This window comes from Chrysochloris asiatica, unplaced genomic scaffold (genome assembly GCF_000296735.1).
Source record: "Chrysochloris asiatica unplaced genomic scaffold, ChrAsi1.0 scaffold00223, whole genome shotgun sequence".
Classification (NCBI taxonomy): Eukaryota; Metazoa; Chordata; class Mammalia; order Afrosoricida; family Chrysochloridae; genus Chrysochloris; species Chrysochloris asiatica.
In genome coordinates, this window is record NW_006408741.1 from 2,666,431 (window position 1) to 2,679,138 (window position 12,708).

Here is a 12,708-nt window from a genome sequence, read left to right on the forward strand (position 1 = left end):
TAGGTTTTTAAATGAAAACATTAAAAGTCAGAAAAGCCTAGACAAGGACCAGTCCTTAAAGATTTGTTATTGCCATTGTTAATGTTAGGTGCTGCAAAGCCAGTTCTGATTCTGACTCAAAGAGGCTTTATGTACAACAGAGCAAAACCCTATCTGGTTCTGCACCAGCCTTACAATTAAGTTTGAGCCCAATGCTGCTGCCACTGTGCCAATCCATCTATTTGGGAGGGCGGGGGTCTTACTCTTTTTTGCTGGTCCCTCCTGATAATATGTTCCAAGTCTGACATCTTTTCTCTTGATCACTTAAAAGAAGTCTTGTGCAGCAGATTTGCCTAATGCAATAAGTCATTTGATTTTTTGACTGCTGCTCCCATGAGTGTTGATAATAGATCCAAGTAAAATGAAGTCTTTGGCAACTTTAACTTTTTTGCCATTTATCATGATGATATTTATTGGTCCAGCAGTTGTACAACCCACACTGAAGGCTGTGGTCTTTGATCTTCATTAGCAAGTATTTTAAGTCCTCTTCACCTTCAGCAAACAAGGTTGTATCATCTGCATACTTCAGGTTGTTAATATGTCTTCCTTCAATCCTGATGCCACGTTCTTCTTCATATAACCCTGGTGTACACCTTTCCTGATTCCATTCAGTGTACCTATGTTGTATTTGAACAACTGCTTCTTAGTCTTGGTACAGGTTCCTGATGAGCACAATTAAGTGTTCCAGAATACTCTTTCTCTGAAAGTGCTGTCCATAGCTTGTCATGATCCACACAGTCAAGGGCCTTTGCATTGTCAATAAAGCACAGGTAAACACCTTTCTGGTATTCTATGCTTTCAGTCAGGATCCATGTGATGTCAGCAGTGATATCCCTCATTCCACATTCTCGTCTGACTCCAGCTGGAACCTCTGACAATTACCTGTCAATGTGTCATTGCAGTAGTTTTTTAGTTATCTGTAGTCCCAAAGGAGACTGCCCCATCTTTCTCCCAGGAAGAGACTGGTAGGTATAAACTGCTGACTTTTTGGTTTAACCAGGACCTGTTTGCATAGCTGTTGTTGTTAAGTGCTGTCGAGTCGGTTCTGACTCATAGTGACCCTGTATAGGGTTTCTGAGGAGTGTCTGGTGAGTTTGAACCACTAACCTTGTAGTTCAAACCATCCCTGCAGTCCAGTGCTTAACCCACATCACCACACAAATAGTAGGTGGTCAATAAATATCTACTGAGTTCATGAAGGAAGAGAAAAGATCACATCCTCACCCTCCGAGAGCAGGTTCCTGTACATCTCCAGCATCACTTCCTTGTACAAGTTCTTCTGCTCCGAGCTCAGTGTCACCCATTCTGCCTCCACGAAGACCTCAGTGACGTCCTCGAATGCCACTGGTGCCTCCTGCCTTCTGTTTCTGAGTCACTTTCTTCATGGTCTCCATACCGTCTCTATTCTTTGAAGTCAAAATCTTCTCCTAGTCCTGCTCTCCCCGGGCAGAAGGACCAGGCAATGTGAAGCGTCCAGAGTCAGTCCAGTGAAGGCCTTGACTTCACATCCTGTCACAGACTCCATTGGAAGTTGTTTCATGTCCAGATGAGTGTCTGCTGCCTGAGGCGACGTCTTCAGTCTCAGTAATGGAAGCCCCTCTCATTTCCAGGCACCCAGGACCTATCCAGCAAGCCAGCAGCGGTTCCTCAGCGAATGACCACATGCCAGAGCTCTCCATAGGGTTTCAGTGGCTGGTTCTTCTCAAGTAGATTGCCAGGTTTTACTTTTTAGGCACTTCAGGGTGGACTCGAACCCCCAAGTTTGGGGTTAGCAGCTGAACACATTAACTGTTTGCACCACCCAGGGACTCTTATGCATCATTAGAACATTCTTATTTTCAAAAAGACCAGAGTTTCCGTTATTCCTGATTTCTTTAGAGAACAATATGAATAAAGAACATAGAATTAAAAGCAGAAATCCAGACTTCCCTCATTTCATTTCTACTATTCCCTATATGATTTTAGGCATGTTCCTTAATCATCCTGTGCTTCTGTTTCCATACCAACAAGATTAAGACATGAGGTGGTCTTGTGGGCTGTTGTAGACTTGGTCTCACCTGGAGTATCTTGGTGAGGGCTCAGAAGGTTCCAGGATCTGGTCAACAGCTTTGGATGTTGAGAAACTCTTTCTAGATTGATTCATAGTAATTTAACTCAAGGAAAACAAAATATGAATTAATAGACTAGAATAAAATGGTTTTATAATTGCCAAATACACTGAATATTGTACCAACCAATAAACAGCTCACCTGACAACAGAGAAATATAATCCAGTCATCCAACTAGATGTTTCTTGGTTAACCTGATAATAGTATGAAGAGATGGGCTCATTAAATATCCTCATCTTTGGAATAATACAGGAAACTCTCCTACACTAGACATACACCTTCTCATTAGACCAGATACAGTGCCATGGATTACTCCGTATGCCTTTTCTACCCATAGTCTTTGTAACTCTCACCAAACAGTGTTTTTGCCTTGCTGGGTCTAGGTAAGAGAAGGTGGGAAAAAGATGCTGATGGATTTATATGATTTGGATATAAGTGATTAGCACAGTTCTTTGTGATTGTAAAAACTTAAAACTCTGGTGTGGGTTAAAAATGAGTCATCTCAGGAACAGGAAGAGAGATTTCACTACCATCAAGGAATAAGAGCCAAAGGTAGAATGTGTCCTTTGGACCCAGAGATCCCTGTGTATTGAACCTCCTCGATCCCGGGACAGAAAGCCGTGATACCACAGGAGTGGCAGACAAGCAGCAGCAGGAGAACCAGGAACAAGAAGACGAGACAGAGTGGTGGACTTGCCAGCCCAGAGAGAAAGTAGAACTGAGTGATTTGGGACAGGAGTCTAGCTTGCAGAGTTTGGTGCCTCCAGGCACTGTGTTTGTCGCCTTGCAGAACTAGAGCCAAGTGTCTTCAGGCTGAGGCTTATAGAGGAGCGGTGTACAATATGGACATTTATCAGCAGACCCAGAAGAGCTTTGTAATATTGTCCAGGCAGAGAGAGGTCTGTTTGTAAGCACGCCAAAGGAGAGGCTATCCTGACTAGAAGAACTGTACCTTGAACATTTTTGACCCTGAATTGTAACCTGTTAATTTCCTTGTTGTTTTTGTTGTTAAGTGCCGTCAGTCGATTCCAACCCATAGCAACCCTGGATAGGGTTTCCGAGGAGCAGCTGGTGGACTTGAACTGCCGAGCTTGCAGTTCAAATGGCTTTGCAGTCTGGTGCATTAACCCACAGTGCCACACCAGGACTCCTGTTAAGGCACTCATTGTTGTTGTTGTTACGTGTCATCGAGTTGGTTCCAACCCATAGCAACCCTGTATCGGGTTTCTGAAGAGCAGCTGGTGACCTTGAACCGCCGACCTTGCAGTTCAAATGCCTTTACAGTCTGGCGCATTAACCCACAGCGCCACAAAGGCACTCATAGATGGGCTCCAACCACCAAACTTTCCGACTTGTAGTTGAGCACGTAGCCTTACAATGCAGTTAGTTGGTGGTGTTTAATCTGCAAACATTGTGGTGGTGGGAGGCCTGGGCATGAGAATTGAGGTGAGGCTCTGAGCAGCAGGAATGACCACTAGAGAGGAAGAGGAGTAGGTGGTGGCTGCTCAGATGGCCACAGGAAAGAGGCAGTAGTGATGGGGAGGGAACTTCCAGAGGCTCCCTAGCTCTGCAGGGCCCTAAATTACATTGCTTTGTTGTGCTCCAAAGCTGCCTCTCTCCTCCCTCACCAAACCACATTCCAAGAGAGGTGGAGAGACTGAAACCAATTGTTTCCGCCTTCGATTGGACTAGTGTGGGTCTTGTACCTCCAGCTCCCAGTTCCTCAAGGACTTCCAGGAACCACAAAGGCCTGGCTAGGCAAACAGAGTAGACAGAATATGGAACACAAAAGAAGCTATTCTCCTTTAGACCCAGAGAGGGAGAGGGGCTGTGTGCTGATGACTGGGGGCAGGTTTGCAGGGTATACCCTCTGGTTGGTTCATGATACATGGAGGGGATTGTAACCATGGCAATGAAACAATATATGATAGGATGAATGTAAAGCTAATGTTCTCCCACGTAAACTATCACATAATTCACAATAAAATATTTAAAAAGAAAAAGAAGCTATTCTCTCAGAAGGCATTACGTTTATGTTAATGGTGAGAAAATGAATTGGAAAAGAATAGCAATAATGGGCACACAATTTAAAGAACAGCTATTAGGGTGATGGGTTGTACATGCCAAAATCATATAGATCGTATATGTGTTATGTGTATTTTCATCACAATTAAAAAATAAAACAACTTTGTGAATTCATTGCCTTTGTATCTCCCCTCCCCCTTTTGTGTTGTTGAAAATATACACAGCAAAATATATACCAGTTCTGCCCTTTTGATCTTCAACAGTTGATTATTCCCAGCTCAATGTTCAGAAAGTTTAGGAAAGAAGGAGGACTGGAAACAGGAAACGCTGGGAGTAAATGAGAGAAATGATGTGATACTGTGAAAACTGTAATCAATGAGATTAAACAAAATGGCTAGGAAAACTGATCTGCTCTGTTTTCCACCTACGCACAATAAAAGGTAAAAAATAAGACACCAATTCAACAATTTCTATAGGTAAGCTAGTCAGTGATATTGACGACAGTCTTCAAGTTATACAGCCATTCTCATCCTTTTCCAAATTGTTCCTCCCCACTAAGATAAATTCACTATCCCCTAACTTCCTTTCTAAACTTTTGATTTGCTGTTGTCCAATTTGCATTTCATTTACATCTTATTGCAACCTCTATATAAAAATAAAAAATAAATAAATAAAGAAGAAGAAAAATCCATCTGAACCTAGTAAATTCCATCAGAAGATATCTGGGTGGGCTTTCAAAAGGTGGAGTAAGGACACATTGATCCTTAGTACAGCTTATGATGCAAATTTCTATAAACATTGTCCAAGATTATTGTTGTTGTTAAGTACCGTCAGTTGGTTCCGACCTGTAGCGACCCTGAACAGGGTTTCTGAGGCTGTAAATCTTTACGGGAGCAGAAAGCCTCATCTGCTCCAGCTGGTAGTTTCGAACTGCTGAACTTGCAATTTGCAGCCCGATTCATAACCACTATGCTACCAGAGCTTCTTGTCCAAGATTAGTGTCAAGAAAATGAGGTATACCCCCTTAACAATCAAGGATTATGAAATTTACAGCCCCCCCTTTTTACTCTACTAAAAAAACAAAACAGAACACCAATGAAGTACAAATTGAAATCTTTCAACCAACTGATGCAGCACTGGAGGCACTCACTCATCTATGCCAAGACATTTGGAAGACAAGTACCTGGTCAATTGACTGGAAAAACTCCCTATTTGTACCCATTCCAAAGAGAGGTGACCCAACAGAATGTGGAAATCATTAGACAATAATGATTAATATCACATGCAAGTAAAATTTTACTAAAGGTAATTCAAAAATGGTTGCAACTGTACATAGACAGAGAACTTTCAGAGGTTCAAGTCAGATTCAGAAGAGGACGTGGAATGAGGGATATCATTGTTGATGTCAGATGGGTCTTTGCTGAAAGCAGAGAACACCAGAAAGATGTTTACTTGTGCTTTATTGACTACACAAAAGCTTTAGGTTGTGTGGATCATGTCAAGCTATGGACAACATTGCAGAGAATGAGTATTCCTGCCAGACTTCGTCTCTCATACTTCAGAAATATTATCAGTAGGAACCAGCCCACGGAGAAGGATATCATGTTTGGTACAGTGGAGGGTCAGAGAAAAAGAGGAAGACCCTCAACAAGATGGATCGGCACAGTGGCAGCAGCATTGGGCTCAAATGTATCAACAATTTTGGGGTTGGTGCAGAACTGGGCCATGTTTCATTCTGTTGTGCACAAGGTCATTATGAGTCAGTACTAACTCGATGCCACATAACAAATTCTTATTTTAAAACTGTTTTTCAATAAAATATGATTTAAAAAAAATCTAATTGTGCCTATAACCTACATCTTTCCTCTTAAGAAAAAGATACCCTTTTCCAAAACGTAGTACAAAGAAATTTCTTTTATCCTCATCTAAAGGAAGGATTTTTGAGATCTAAAGGATAAATGTCTATATTTTTTAAGTAATTTATATTTCCACCTCCAACAACTGAATTACTTAGTATTTCCGATGAGTTTAGTCTTCACCAGATGCCACTCGCATTTACCAAAATGTGTCCCTTATATGGACTGTCATCCTATGATCCACCTGTCAGTTTGTTGTACTCTGTGGCTTGCATGTTACCATGATGCTGGAAGCTATGCTACTGTTAATGCAGAAAAAGATAGAGTCAACCCATGGTAAGCAAGTTTCAGCAGGACTTCCAGGTTAAAACAGAAGAAGAAAGGACTGGCAAACTTCTTAAAAAATCAGCCAATGAAAATCGTCACTGTCTGACTCACTTCCTTTAGATATATCATCAGGAGGAATCAATTGCTAGAGGAGGACATATGTTTGGTGAAGTCGAGGACCAGGGAGGGCATGGGAGACCCTTGATGATGTTGCTTGTTATTATTGTCAGGTGTCATCGAGTCGGTTGTAACTCATATCGTCCCTGTATAGGGTTCGAACTGCCGACCTCCCTTGGTGATATGGTGGCACAATTGCCACAACGATGGACTCAGATGTGCCCGTGTGCATGAGGTGACACAGAAGTAGGCAGCGTTTCATTCTGTTATTCATAGGTCACCATGAGTTAAAGTTGACTCCATGCTGCTAACAGCATCCTAAGGTAGAACCAGCGGCTCAAATAATCATTCCCCAACATTGAGTCTTGTGGTAGACGGTCATGTCTGTGCACATTTACAGCCACCATTATCACTCCTGGTGGTTCAGATCAGTAACAACTGTGAGATACCCATGGTCTTAGTCTTCAGGGGATGACTCTATTTACCAGGGGTCCTGGGGTGGCGCTGTAGGATCCGTACTTGACTGCCATCTGCAAGGTTGGCACTTCAAACCCACCAGTTGCTCCTCAAAAACGCTGTACAGGGTCGCTGTGAGTCAGAAATGACTCCACAACACTTAACAACAACAACAAACCAGATATTTCAGCACCCACGAGGTCTGCAAACTTCATATAAGGTGGTTTCTACTCAGGAAAGCTACTGATAGAAAATTAAAGCTTTTACTATCACCACAAGGTTTGAGTCATCCCCCCTCCCCTATGATTAACTTAAGTAACTTCATGTCTCCCACCTTTCAACTATAAAAAGCGTTGCAAGCCAATTTCAAACCACAAATGCCCATGCTCTGCTCAACCAGGCAAAATAAACACCCACCCACCAGGAATGTCAGTGCTGGCCTGGAGGGGTTGGGGTTAGAGGCTGAAATCATAACAACCAGGAATCTGCTGACAGCTCTGCGGTTGTTCCCATAAGTCCATTCTTGATACTAAGGGGAAATGTAACAAGAATTTCCTTTTAGGCTGAGTTATAGAAAGCTTTTGTTGTTGTTTTGTCTAGGGAGTAGGAGATGTAGAGAGGGCAGGGGATACGAATTCTCTAGTCATTTTACTATTGACCCATAAACCAGCACACATCTCTCCACTCCTGGGCTGGCTGTCATCATGCCAAATGGCAACTTTCTGCATTGTTGCCCCCAAACCCTGCAAGCCCCAATATCAGACACATTCCCAATAGACAGGAAGATTGCTTAAGTTACACGGATGGCAATGTGGGCGGCCTGCCAAGGTCAGTCACATGGTCTCCTCCCTCTGGGTAGTGCCCCCCTCCATAATGATGAATGCCCTAGAATTTGGCCTGACCCAGAGCAGTATTTTGTGTTAGTGGAAGGGTCAGGCATATCACTTAGCTGATATAGGCATGAGTCATACAACCAGCTCTGCAGTTAACTAGCTTCATGACAGTGAGCAAACCATTGATGCTGTTCTGGGACTCTTGGTCTCTAAACAGAATCGCTGGATGGTGCAAAGGGTTAATGCACCCAACTGCTGACCCACAGCTTGGAAGTTTGAGTCCACCCTGAAAAGTCTGGAGATCTACTTTTGAAAACTCAGCCATTGGAAACCATATGGAGAGCTATTCTACTCTACACACATGAGGTCACCAGAAGTTAGAATGAACTCTACAGCAATTGCATTTTTGTTTTTTTTGTTTTTGTCATCTGTAAATGAAGGGAATGTTGTTGTTATTAAGTGCCCTTGAGTTCGTTCTGACTCACAGAAACCCTATACCGGATTTCCCAGGAGCAGCTGGTGGGTTTGAACTGCCGAACTTGTAATTATAGTCCAGTACTTATCCTATAGTGCCACACCAGGACTCCTGAAGGGGATAAGCTCCTTCAGTTCTAACCACGTAGGTATCATATTTCCCTTTGCTAAATCAAGGAAAAGTACAAGATTATATCTTAAAGCCCTAAATCTATTATAGTAAGAAAACTGTACGTATTTATTTTTAAAGCAGTCTTTTAAAAGATTGAGCAGTTAAGGGATGTACAAGCATACAAAACACATCTGGCCTAGCCTTGGCTCAGCTTTAAAGAGACGGACACAGAGAGATTTACAAATGAAATCATGGTAAATTCTGTACTCATTCTGAAACAGGATGTGTCCTTCCTCCACTCCATTTTATCCCACAGGTCTGTCTTTATTGACTACAACGTAATATCTGACCTACTCTGATTTTTTTAAAGCAAGTGTTGACACACAAAAATGGAAATGTGCAGAGATTTTAGTGAAAGTCCAGTGATGGTCATCATCCATTCTGTTGTTTGTCCCTTAGGAATCAAAACTATGAGACAAATTCCTCTCAGAGTTGGCCTCTTTTGACAAATTGACCTATCTTCTTCTTTTAGTTAATATTTGATGTTGAGTGCCGTCAACTCATAGCAACCATGTATAGGGTTTCTAAAGAGTGGCTGTGGGTTTGAATTGTCAACATCATGGTTAGTAGTCCAGTGCTTATCCTGCAGCACCACACCAGGACTTGACAATGTGCTCCTGTGTAATTCATCATTCCTTCTCTGACTTGCTTGTTGGTGAATTCAGAATAAAGGTCTGTGTTCAATTGGGTGATTTTATTTAGCCTAAATTGTTGTTCCACAACTTGCCTGTCAGTTTGTTGTACTATGGTGACTTGCATGTAGCTGTGATTCTGGAAGCTATGCCACTGGTATTTTAGATACCAGCAGGGTCACCCATGAGGGTTAGGTTTTAGTGGAGCTTCCAGACTAAGACAGGTTAATAAGGAGGAGAAGCAGACGTCTTCTGAATGGTTAGCCACTAACAAACTTGGGACTAGCACCAGAATATTGTCAGAAAAAGTGCCAGAAGATGAGCCCTCAGGTTGGAAAGCACTCAAAATGTAAGCAGGGAAGAGCTACCTCCTCAAAGTAGAGTTGACTGTGATGACGTAAATGGAGCAAAACTTTTGGGACGTCCATTTGCTGATGGTACACAACTCAAAATAAGGAGAAACAGCTGCAAACATCCATTAATAATTGGACTGTAGAATGTATACAGTGTGAATCTAGGGAAATTGGAAGGTGTCAAAAATGAAATGGAACACAAAAAAGTCAATATCTTAGGCATTAGTAACTGAAATGGAATAGTATTAGCCTTTTTAAATCTGACAACCATGTGGAAATAAAATATTCAAGAGGAATGGTGTCACATTCATCCTTATAAAGAACATTTCAATATCTATTTCAAAATACAGTACTGTCTGTGATAGGATAATATCCATGTGCCTACAAGTAAGACCAGTTAATACCACTGTTATTCACATTTACAAAACATCAACCACTAAAACCAGTGATGATGAAACTGAAGAATTCTACCAACTTCTTCAGTCTGAAATTGGTCAAACATGTAGTCAAATTGTATTGATAATTACTGATTGGAATGTGGAGGTTGGAAAAACAGTAGTTGGAAAGTATGGCCCTTGGTGTTAAAAATGATACTGGAGATTTCATGATGGAATTTTTCCAGACCAAGGACTTATTCATTGCATATACCTTTTTTAAACAACATAGAAGACAAATATGCACATGGACCTCTCCAGATGGAAAACACAGAAATCAAATTGACTACATCTGTGGAAAATACGGTGGAAAAGCTCATTATCTTCAGCCAAAAGAAGGTCAGGGGCAGACTGTGGGACAGACCATCAATTGCTCAAATGCAAATTCAGACTGAAAGTTTAAGAAAATGAAAACAAGTCCACGAGAGCCAAAATATGACCCTGAAAATACCTCACCTGAATTTAGAGACTATTTCAAGGACAGATTTCATGCATTAAATACTAATGACCAAAAACCAGAAGAGCTGTGGGATGACATTAAGAACATAATACAGGGAGAAAGCAAAAGGTCATTAAAAATGCAGAAAAGAAAGAAAAGATCAAAATGGATATCTGAAGAGATTCTGAAACTTGCTGTCCTGCATAGAGAAGCTAAAGTGAATGAAAGAAACGAGAAAGTGAAAGATCTGAACAGAAAATTTCAAACACCAGTTCAAGAAGACAAAGTCAAGTGTTATAATGAAATGTGCAAAGACCTGGAGTTAGAAAACCAAAAGGGAAGAACATGCTTAGCATTTCTTTAGCTGAAATAACTGAAGAAAAAAATCAAACCTCAACTTGAAAGACTGAAGGATTCTATGGGTAAAACATTGAATGATGCAGAAAGCATCAAAAGATGGAAGGTATCTATAAAGTCACTGTACAAAAAAAAAAAAAAAGGCCCATGTCTAACCACTTTGAGAGGAAGCATATGACCAAGAACTAATGGTACTGAAGGAAGAAGTCCAAGTTGCACTGAAGGTATTGGCAAAAAATAAGGCTCTAGGAACTGATGGAATATAAAGTGCAATCTTTCAACAAACTGATGCAGTACTGGAGGCACTCACTAATCTATGCCAAGAAATTTGGCAAACAGCTACCTAGCCAAGTGACTGGAAGAGAGCCAGATTTGTGTCCATTCCAAAGAGGAGTGACCCAACAGAATGCAGAAATAATCTAATAATATCATTAATATCACATGCAACAGAAAATCGACAGAGAACCTTGAGAAACTCAAGCCAGATCCAGAAGAGGATGTGGAACTAGGGATATCATTGCTGATGTCAGATAGCTCGTATCTGGAAGCAGAGAATATCAGAAAGATTTTACTTGTACTTTATTGACTATGCCGAGGTTTTAACTGTGTGGATCCTGACAAGTTATGGATAATATTGCAAAGAATGAGTATTCTAGAACACTTAATTGTGCTCATGTGGACCCTGTACAAAGAGGCAGTTCTTTGAACTGAACAAGGAGACACTGAATGGTTTAAAATCAGCCAAGGTGTGTGTCAGGATTGCATTCTTTCACCATATTTATTCAATCTATATGCTGAGAAAATAACCCCATAAATTGAGTTATATGAAGAAGAACATGATGTCAGGATTGGAGGAAGACTCATTAACAATGTGGAATACGCAGATGATACAATCTTGCTTTCTGAAAGCAAAGAAGACACAAAATACTTACTGATGAAGATCAAAGACTACAGCTTTCAGTTTGGATTGCACCTCAATGTAAAGAAAACAAAAATTTTCACAACTGGACTAGTAACATCATGATAAATGGAGAAAAGATTAAAATTGTCAAAATTTTCATTTAGCTTGGATCTACAATCAACACTCATGGAAGCAGTGAAGAAATCAAACTGAAATATTGTATTAGGCAAATCTGCTGCACAAGACCTCTTTAAAGTTTTCAAGAGCAATGATATCAGTTTGAGGACTAAGGTGTGCCTGACCCAAGTCATGGTATTTTCAATTACCTCATATGCATGTGAAAGTTGGACAGTGAATAAGGACAATTAGAGAAGAATCACTGCATCTGAGTTATGGTGTGTGAGGAGAATATTAAAAGTGCCATGAACTACCAGAAGAACAAACAAATCTGTGTTGGAAGAAGTACAGCCAATATGCTACAAAAGCCAGGATGGAGAGACTCTTTGTCTCTCAAATTTTGGACATATCATCTGGAATGACAAGTCCTTGGAGGAAGACATCATGCCTTGAAAAGTAGAGCGTCGGTAGAAAAATGAAGACCCCCAACAAAATGGCTTGGCACAGTGGCAGCAGCAATGGACTGAAACGAAACAATTGTGAGGCTGGCGCAGGACTGGGCAGTGTTTTGTTCTGTTGTGCAGAGGGTTACTGTGAGTCAGAACCAACTGGACAGCATCTAACAACAGCAAGAAATTGTCATTGTTAGTTGACACCAAGTGTTGTCTTGCCCTGCACTGTCTTCATGATGGTTGGTGTGTTTGAGTCGATAATTACAGCTATTGTGTGGTTCCTTCCAACTTAGGGGGCTCATCTCCTAGCACTGTACTGGATAATGTTCTGGTTTGATCTATAAGGGTTTTCACTGACCAATTTTAAGAAACAGAGCACCAGGTCTTTCTTCCTCATCTGTTTTAGCGTCACTGAAACCTCTTCACACCGGTGGCTATGCCACCAGTATTTATTATTTATTATTTTTTAGCTTTACATTCATTCTATCATATATCATTTCATTGCCATGGCTCCAATCCCCTCCATACATCATCAACCAACCAAAGGGTATACCATACAAACCCGCCCCCTATGCTACCTCCCCCCATCCCCCACCTCCAGTCTTCAGCACACAGT